Source organism: Parasteatoda tepidariorum, chromosome 5 (assembly GCF_043381705.1).
Source record: "Parasteatoda tepidariorum isolate YZ-2023 chromosome 5, CAS_Ptep_4.0, whole genome shotgun sequence".
NCBI lineage: Eukaryota > Metazoa > Arthropoda > Arachnida > Araneae > Theridiidae > Parasteatoda > Parasteatoda tepidariorum.
In genome coordinates, this window is record NC_092208.1 from 38,211,109 (window position 1) to 38,221,360 (window position 10,252).

At 32.9% G+C, this 10,252-nt stretch overlaps 1 protein-coding gene across 4 annotated transcripts in view; it reads left to right on the plus strand.

Annotated features, from left to right (window-relative positions):
• LOC107453525 (potassium voltage-gated channel subfamily KQT member 1) overlaps positions 1-10,252 on the plus strand; it is a 432,066-nt gene that overhangs the window by 89,441 nt on the left and 332,373 nt on the right. The window lies entirely within an intron of this gene.

Consider the following 10,252-nt stretch of genomic DNA (forward strand, 5'->3'; position numbering starts at 1 on the left):
ATCAATAACGACATCAAAATTGAAATCAAAAACAGAATCAACATGACAAACATATGTTATCATGGATTGAGAAACCAGTTCAAATCTAAATACATAAGTTGTGAAACAAAAATACAGTTGTATGTTCAAGTCACTAGTGAGAGCAATAGTTTTATATGGCAGTGAATGCAATTAACAAAGGGCAATTTGGGCAATTAACAAAGTCGACGAAGAAAAACTGATGACTTTTGAGAGAAAAATATTAAGAAACTTTATTATTACTAATATTATTTTGCAGTAAGAGAAAAGGGAGCCTGGAGAATTCGTTACAACTATGAATTACAATCAAAATACAAAANTAGCAGTTCTGGCACTTTCTGTGGCCAATGGACAATAGTTCCAAGTGCCCACCATTAAAAAAGAAAGCATTGCAGACGATATTTATATCGATGGAAGAATTAGAGCAGCTATAGTAGAGGTTTTCTGTGTACTCGAGGCAGCAGCAGAAAATATGGAATTGTCAGTCAACGATGAAAAAACTAAATTAATGGAAATAACAGACCAATACCAAAACTGCAACCACCGAAAATTAATGAATATGAGTTTCAACAAGTCACTCAATTTAAATATTTAAGCACAATAGCAAACATCAATAACGACATCAAAATTGAAATCAAAAACAGAATCAACATGACAAACATATGTTATCATGGATTGAGAAACCAGTTCAAATCTAAATACATAAGTTGTGAAACAAAGATGCAGTTGTATGTTCAAGTCACTAGTGAGAGCAATAGTTTTATATGGCAGTGAATGCAATTAACAAAGGGCAATTTGGGCAATTAACAAAGTCGACGAAGAGAAACTGATGACTTTTGAGAGAAAAATATTAAGAAACTTTGTTATTACTGTTATTATTTTGCAGTAAGAGGAAAGGGAACCTGGAGAATTCATTACAACTATGAATTACAATCAAAATACAGAAAACCTAACTTAATAAAAATGATCAAGGTTTCTCGAATAAGGTGGCTAGGATATGTATTTTGTTATAGCGATGTAAATCCTATTTAGAAATAATCTTACAAGCACCAGAGGTAAAAAGAAAAAGAGAAAGACCTAGAACAAGATGGTTAGACAGAGTAGAGAAGTGTTTAAAGGGCTTGGGAGTTAATAGATGGAGAAATATAGCTTCAAATAGATCTAGATGGGGTAAACTCACCGAGACGACCTTGGCCGGCAACCGGTTGTAGCGCCTAAGAAGAAGAATATTTTATGATGATTATACATAATCATCTTTTTCAAATATTATTATTCCATTGTTAAAGGAATGGTTTCTTCAAATTATTTCATAATATTTCGTAATATGCTACACACTTTCAGTTCTTTCTGAAGACAATACTTATTAAACAGCTTTACATACTTTATTATTGTGCTGCACAAATATTTGAATATATCTTCTGCGTAATATACGTAATACATAAGAGTGAGTAATGTTGGTAATATACATAATTTGCAAGGGGAGGGGGGAGATATTTTTCGAATCTTAATCAGTCGAATTCGTAATTTTAACCGAAGTGCTTTGGAAATGATTTTGATAAAATTAACAAAGAAATGTTGTTTCATAATGCGTGATAAAATTTGGGAAAGTCTGGTTGTTTTATTATGAAAAATTGAAGCATGGCAGGAAAACTACTTATTCGGTTATATTTTCGTTTCAGTTTTGTATTTTTTACTAAATGCGTGGTAGTAAAAACTATAACTTTGAAAACGAGAATTTCCGGTATGGACTGAATGAAATTACCATATGAACCTGACGAAGTACCAAATGAATGGTCTAAATGTACGATTTTTTTTTTTAAAATTCGATTTCTCAGGAACTATTAGACTGATTCCACTCAAATTTTGTATTTTGCAATGTAAAAATACATTATTTAAAATGAAGCAAAAAATTTTATAAATTACAATTCAAAATTTTTTACCAACCATTATTAAATAAAATAATAAAAAAATTATAAATGTTCACAAAAAGTTATTTTTTTATTGGAATTAATCCAATAAAATTTTATATTAGTGAGCAAAATTTTTTCAATTCGCTTAAAAGATTCTCAAGATATGTCGAAATACGCGATTTTTTCATTAAGGGGTTAAAACTTTGGACTGCTCTACTGACCAAACTGCGGGGACCGTAATTCCCAGATTAAGGCTATCCACTATATTTTGCTGGTCAGAAATACAGCTGGTCAAAAAAAGGATGTTTATTCAGAGAAAGTACGTTTTTGTGTCTGATTTTGTAACTTAAAATACCGTCTACCCCAATTCATTAGCATATTTGATGCATTAAAATTAAGTCCTAGAACGTGAAGACCCGATCATTGGAACAAAAGTTATTCTGCGTGGTCAGTTTATTTTTGTTCACTGTACCTAGAAATGTGATGGGTTTTTATGCATACGTGCTTTACTGTGCCGAAGTTAACCACACTGCATGAGTTAAACGAAATTTAGGTGGTAGTATAAAGTACCGGCACCCTAAATGCCAGTACTTTTTACCCTAATTTGATCCGAATTTTCTTCAGTGTAGATAACCTATAGAAGAACCTTGAAGGGAATAAATAAATAAATATTTATTACCCTTTAGTGTTGATTTCTACACTTTATGGGTAACAAATACATATTTATTTATTCCTCTCAGGAAACAAGTTCTTCGACAGCATGACTTGGATGTGGTGTATTGCATCAAAGTAAATGTATTCTTAAATAAAAATCCTTTTATCTCCTTGGTAATTACATGGAATATTTATAAAATTGAATTAGTACGATAGTAACTCAATTAATCTAAATCAATACAACGATGAATTTCTTCACTAGATAATAGTTTTAAGCACGAGAGCAGCTTAGATTCTACATTACACGCTATATTCATAAACAATCAAGCAATCTTAAGAGCATGTCTCAAAACGTAATTTATATCGAAGTGATCAAGTTACTGCATTTTCACGCCAAGATTAAGTCCATTTAGGCGCGAATCGGGCATGAATTTTACTTGGAACAACCTTTCTCTGAATCTCGAAGATAATTCTGCGTTATGAGGAAATGCTCGCTTTATGAATCCCTGTGCAGTTTTCCCAGTTACAACAGATATTAGGAGTGACAGGACATTATTGTATCAACTTATGTTCGTTGTTGGTATCCTTTTGGCAGGCTAACGGGATGCCAAATGGAAGCATTTTGTGATTAGTGGGTAGAATTGTTACGTCTAAGATTTGTTTGGACAGTTGTCTTCAGAACTAAATGGTATGGGAGAAATTTAGGACTGAAATCAAAGTCACTAATTTTGTTAAAACATTGTCATGATATTCTCAAAATACCATCATAGGCGTATAAGTTAAGCAATTTTTTTCAGTTGATAATAAATAAATAAATAAATAAATAAATAAATACGTTTTATAATGGATGTTATAAGCTACATTAGTTTTAACAATTGAATCGCGTAGTGGAAGAACCGGCTAAGTGGCATTTTTAAAGCAAATTGAGATTTTTCGAGAAAAGTACTAATTTTAATCTTATTTAAGTGAGAAATATAACATTCATTTATATAGTTAATTCTATTCAATCTGAAGATACTCAGAGGAATAGCCAGATAAGTGACATTTTAGTATTCTTTGGTTGGAAGAACCGACTAAGTGACTTGAAATAGTCAAGTGAATAGTGGCAAGAAATAGTCAATGAAAACAAACCTAGAAAATCACTTTGCTGGACATTGAGTGCTAAGGTGCGAAGAAAAAAAATGAGTGAAAAGGAAAAACTTAAAAAAGCGACTTCAAAGCATTGAAAAGGAATTTATATTTTTTTACGAATGAATAATTAAAAAAGAGAAGAGAAAAATAGCCCTTAAATAGCTTCAACACTGAATTGTTTTTGTTTCCGGCTCACATTAAATTGTATTTCAGACACACTACCGAGGTAATAAATTTAATTTTTTTTTCTAAGCAAAGTCACTCTGAAAATAAATATTATTTTGTGCTAATGAAACTTTTTCAGTTTACTGCTATTGTTACCAGGTGAGTACTCTTTTTTCTAGCGGATTGAAATTAATGTAAGTAATCAATGAATCAGTAATGATCAATATTACGAAATCATGCACAAAATTGAAAGAGATTAATGGGCACAATTAATTTACTTAAAAAAATGTATTGTTATTTGTTGCTCTTCCTAATGGCTCCGTATTTTTATATTAAGCAAAACACGTGTGAAAATGTTTGTCCTCTTAAAATGAAGATTAGCAATTTTCAATACCATATGACTTTATTATATTGCTCGAGATCAACTCTTAATAGTTAAAAAAATACCATTGTCAACACTTTTCTCCGGTATTATCCCCTTCAACTGTTAAAAATCCTAATTTCCCTGAACTAATAGTAGGTATCGTGATATGTATATTAGTAAATATAGTGCATATTAAAACATCACCAATTAATATAATATTAGTTATACTTTTTTTGGCATTATAATTTATGAATTGAAAATAAGAAAGCCTCATCAACAATCCTTAAGATGCGTGGGTACGATTAAAATATTAAGTGTTAAATCTGGAATGATAACCGTACTCTTATATTTGGCAAAAGTAATGGCAACTTTTCATGAAAATCGGCAGAGGAGGCAGATTAAATGTACATATCAACAAATCACTGAGGTAAATAGTTAAAATTTATTTTGCTCTCTCTGCCAGCAGAGGTTGCCGTGCTGATGCAAATTATACTTTGATAAAAACATATCAGATCTTCATTGGCATCGTGCGCATTGTGTTCATCATGCTCTCATTGGCATACGAAATAAGGGTTTAAAAAAATTAAAAGATTAGATTAAATAAAAGTGTAAATTGTCACATTACGCAAAGTGTACATGTGACAGAGATCTTTACCAATATGGCAGTGGAGTTTTGATGATCTGAACAGGCTTTATTTTGAAATCCTGCACGCTCCTTCATGTGCGAGCATTGAACGAGTATTGTTACTGGTGTAAATCTCGATATGAGGTCATGGAGTTATGCCTTAAGTGATGTAGGATAATTTCCATTTAAACTTTTTTCCCCAGCTGCAATCATTTTGCTCTCAATAGCTCTAGAATTCTAAGAAAATCAATTTTACGGGCTATGAAAATAATTTTTTTAGCCCAACACTGTTAAATAATTATAAGAAAAAACAGTTAAAATTTTTTTTGCTGTAAAAAAATGCATAAAAACTAAACGACAGCTTAAAGTTCATTTGAAAAACATGGCAAATATTACCTTAAAATACAGTCACTTTGTCCTACATGGTAACTATAATGTTTATAGAGTAACTAGCAATCTCTCGAGTAAATAAGCAGTTCTCAAAGTTTGTAGTATTATAGCTGAATTAGATTGTAAAACAGTTACCATTTCTTTGATTACTGATTCGATCGGGACTTTTTGCACTGAACTTTGTCAAATCTCATTTGGGATGCAAAATAATTGTATTATCATTTAGGTATGTTGATATTCAAATAAATAGTAAAATAAATGTGGCATATTTGCTATTAGAAAAATTTCATGACGTTTTGTTTATTTTATGTTGCATGAATGTGACTGGGTGGCGCAGTTGGTTTGTCATCGGCCTTCTGATCCAAAGTCTGCGGGTTCGATCCCTGGCCCAGACACCGGATTTTCGGTACGCAGAAAATTCTCAGCGGCCATGTCGTATGATTATGCGACATGTAAAAAATCCCTGGAGTGCCTTATTAGCTCCTGGCATTTCCGGCAAAATTAAATTCCTAGTGCACTTTAGCATCCAAATAGAGTCTCGGTGCTGCTATCTTGTGTGGCAGAAACTAGACGTCCAAATCAACATGGCCAACGGTATCTCACCCATTGTGGTGGTCCTGAAAGAGTGGATACTACCTCTGGAGAACGCACTAGGTCTGCTCATCGGCAAGACCGATTGTGCTGCTCATTTGAAATAAAAAAATATTGCATGAATATTGCACTTTTGTGTGCTGACTTAATTTTTAGTTATGTGTTGATCAATAATGATGGTATAGGGCAAAATTAGCGATCGGCATCGGCAAAAGGGCAGCTAAATATAAAAATGACGATTAAAAATTTGTTTCTTAATCAAAGAAACATAACTTTTTTCGCCGAAAGTGCACCCCATGTCCTCAAAAACACATGCTTTCAGTATCTCGTATCCTTTCAGTTTCTCGTATTTTTATTATCCGAGAAAACTATTTCAAATTCATTTTGTAACGAATAAATTTTATGTTTGTCAATAACCATAAATTTTATTTTGCATTATTCATTTAAGAACTCGAGCCTTAAATTTTTTAGTTGAAACGTTATATGCAATTTTTAAATTTTATATAAACCTATTTGGAGAGGTCAGGAAAATTTTTCTTCACCTGCACTGCTTACCATATTCTTTTCAATCACAATATCAATAGTTATTTTATCAGTTTAAAATTTTTAATTTTCGTAAAAGCAGTCCCATATTTTTAAAAGTAGTCACTATTGAAAAATTTGCTACTGGCTACTAGGCGGTAACAAGATATCCCAGTTTTCCCTAAAGATGTATAAATAATGGCAGTAATCATGACTGTCAATACAAAACTCATAGGGATAATGTTTGTTACATTTCACAACACTAGGAAGATTTAATTAATGTTCCTTGTTTGGACTGACCACAACATGTTCAGAAACTTAATGTGAGTGTTGTAAACTAATGTAACTTAATTCTTTCACTTATAACTTTAGAGGAATGTCAATTAAAGGAATTCTGTTCAATGAAATGAATTAATACCCAAAATATTTCTACTACACTGTAAAAATGTTTCCCCGGTAGAATACACTCTGTGGTTGATAAAAAGTATTTTATTTTATAACCGTCGTTGAACAGCCGACCGAATTTTGAGTTAACGACTACCAATGTTACTAATCCAGGAGAACTCTTGTATCAAGTATTGGGAGAAATTTGCATTCGTGGAGCACTTTTTGTCGGAACTAACTCAACGTTAGGTTACATGAATAGGAAAATCACAAAAACCTTCCACGTTTAGCCTGACGACAAGGGGACTCTAATCTATGATCCGTCTGCCAGTGACGATATTTTACGTCAGCACTGTGGTTGGTGCGAGATATGTGTGGAATTCGTATCGAACAGCCATCGCTAGAATTCGAACCCGGCTCATCTCATTGGGATTCGAGCTCTTTATCCTCAGAGCCACAACGGCTCTGGCATAAAGTATTTGATAAATTCATACATGTAAAATTATAATAAGTCTGCCTGTTAATGTTTTCGCGAAAAATATGTAGCTACTAGCTGTAAATAAACATTATGAACGTAAAAATTATTTTCACATGGGGCTTCGTGTTGATTGAGACTTAGGTTAGTTGTTTGTCGAATTCAGGCAATCAACATGGAGGCGAGCAAAATAGTGTAGTGGTGCCATCTGTCAATGAGTGATAGAATTGCTTGTTTTTTGTGAATAGAGAAAAGGTGGACGAATCAAGGCAATCAACATGGAGGCGAGCAAAATAGTGTAGTGGTGCCATCTGTCTATGAGTGATAGAATTGCTTGTTTGTTGTGTATGGAGAAAAAGGTGGAGGTAGCAAAGAGACTGTATTTCTTGCTTGATGTGCAATCACCATCAGGATTTAAGTTAAGACGCCTCAATAAGCAAGCTATTTAGTCAATTCTACTGATTTTGTTGAAGTTCGTTACAATTACGGGTACTGGTATTTTTTATTTTCAATCGAAGAAGAGACTTGGCCTTATTAGTTAACGATAACTCGTTAAATTGTGCGGAAATTTCTCTTAGGGTAATGTAACGAAAAGAAAAAGATTGTTCGAAAGAATGACAGTTCAAACTATTCTGTTAATAGCAACGAACAAATAAATACCTAAAACAATATTTCGGGTTCAAAGAAGAAATTTCCAAAGATTGTCAGAACATTGTTTCAAAGTTAGTCACAGTTTAAGCAGTTTTATTTACTTAAACGAGTAAACAACTAACCAAAATATTTCTTTTAAGGGAAAGGAAGTATTATATTATTTTTAATTGATACACATTATTATACTCTGGTTGGGTATTAATTTTATTCTCATGTACTTTATTCCTGTAGCAGCCATTGAAGTTTTCTATTTTCTTGTAGTTTTTGTTGTTTAGGGAAATTTCTTGTATTTTTACTAGGAAATCACCCAAATTTATTTATTTTTTTAAGCCAATTTCCAAAATATGTTTTACTATTTCAAGTTACAGGAACTGTCATACTTTGTCAAAAATACTTTGCTTTTATTTTGTATTGTAATTTCAATTAACAATCTACGTCCATAAAAGATGTATTTAATACATTCAAGATCTCATCTAATTCTTTGCATCATTATAAATCCCTATTTGACATTTACCAAATTTAGGTAAATGGACAACAAAATATTATTTGACGGTACTTATTATCTTTATCTAACCTTTCAATAAAAAAAAGAGGGAAAAAAAGACAGTTTTTTTGCAGTTAAACGTAAAAGATCTAAAAAAAAGTATAGTTAATGTGGAAAGATATTATATGTGATAGTCTCTCATGCGAAAGGTCTATTCATTTATATCTTTTACAACTTTCTTTATGGCTTCAAGACTTTCCCTTGGTCAGGAAAACCTCTTTTTGGAGAGTGGCATTTGGCTTCGTTTATGACGTCATTTCTTATTTTTTTGGTCAACTCATTTAGAACACGCACGAGACTTGCATTTTTACACTGCTATTAAGAATGTTTTATTGTGGGTGGCGCCAGTAATACTTTAAGAAATTTATTCACGTTTTATTTTTAGCAAAAAGATAATATCCAAGGCGAGGCTATTATTTGGTAGATTTACATATTAAGATTCTAAGGGCTCGAGTTTCTTCCATTTTTGTTACATTGTTTGATGCAGTTCTGTTTATATATCGTACAGAATTAGGTTTATGAGGAAGTTTTAAAATTGCTTGGTTTTTAATGAACTCCAACAATGTTTCGCCGCTTCAGCTTTTACAAAGCTTCCAGTAACAAAGTATTGCACATTCTTTTTAAAACCTGATATTCTTTTTTTTTAAGAAGCTGGATTTATGTTTAAGAAAATGGGAATTAGAAGAATGGGAAGTTCGTCGGAAACATAAGAATGGGATAGCTAATATTAGATTTAAAATTTATTCACTATATTTGTTATTATATATTTATAGCATACCAAGCATCGAGACGCTTAAAAAATGAAATGAGCGTAAGCGTTAGAATTATATCTGGTATATTGTGTTGCTGGTGATGAGGTTTATCGAGCTTTTATGTTTTTAATTCAAATTGCTACTGAACTCAAAGCATCGAATTGATTAAAAAAAAACATAAACATACTTACACGTACTGTGTGTTATTATTTCTGAATATCATCTGCTTATTTCAAAAGGAGAATACGATTTATGCACACTATCAAAGACAGTAGTTAACCCGCTATGACACTACTGATTAAGGCACTAAACTGTCATTTTGAAAGAACTGGCTTCTATTCCTAGTGGTAGCTCAAGCCTAAGCTAGATGGATGACAGCTATCCTCGGAAGTAAAGGCAGCCAATATGTAATGTTGACCACATAGCTACTATTATGTCATATACAGGGTGGTCCCGAATTCATGGTACAAACTTTAATGGTAGGTATAGGACATTGTAACAATGATTTATTGTATAGGAATGTATAGTCGCAAGTGACGCGGTGAGGCGTAAACAGGGGAAAGAAAAGGAAGGAGAAATGGAGTGATCGGTTGGTATCATTGCCGGTAGAGGGCAGTAGTGTGCAGTTTGGTGCTCGATGGATTGGGCGTGGTGAACCAATCCTTTGGCCACCCCGATCTCCCGATTTATCGAGCCTCGATTACTTTTTATGGGGACATCTAAAGCATCTTGTTTATGAGACTTCCAATTGACTCAGATGAGGATCTCGTCGCTCGCATATCTGTAGCTGCTGCAGGTGTGCGTGAAATACCAGGCATCTTTGAACGTGTACGCCAATCGCTCCACCGACGCTGTCAAGCATGTATCGCTTCTGGTGGACACAAATTTGCACACTTACTGTAAACATGACACTTGTCAACAACGCTTTCGATAAAATCTTTGTTTTTCCTTTCGGCCGTTATTTCTCCTGTTTACGCCTCACCGCGTCACTTGCGACTATACATTCCTATACAATAAATCATTGTTACAATGTCCTGTACCTACCATTGAAGTTTGATCTGAATAAATAATAGCAC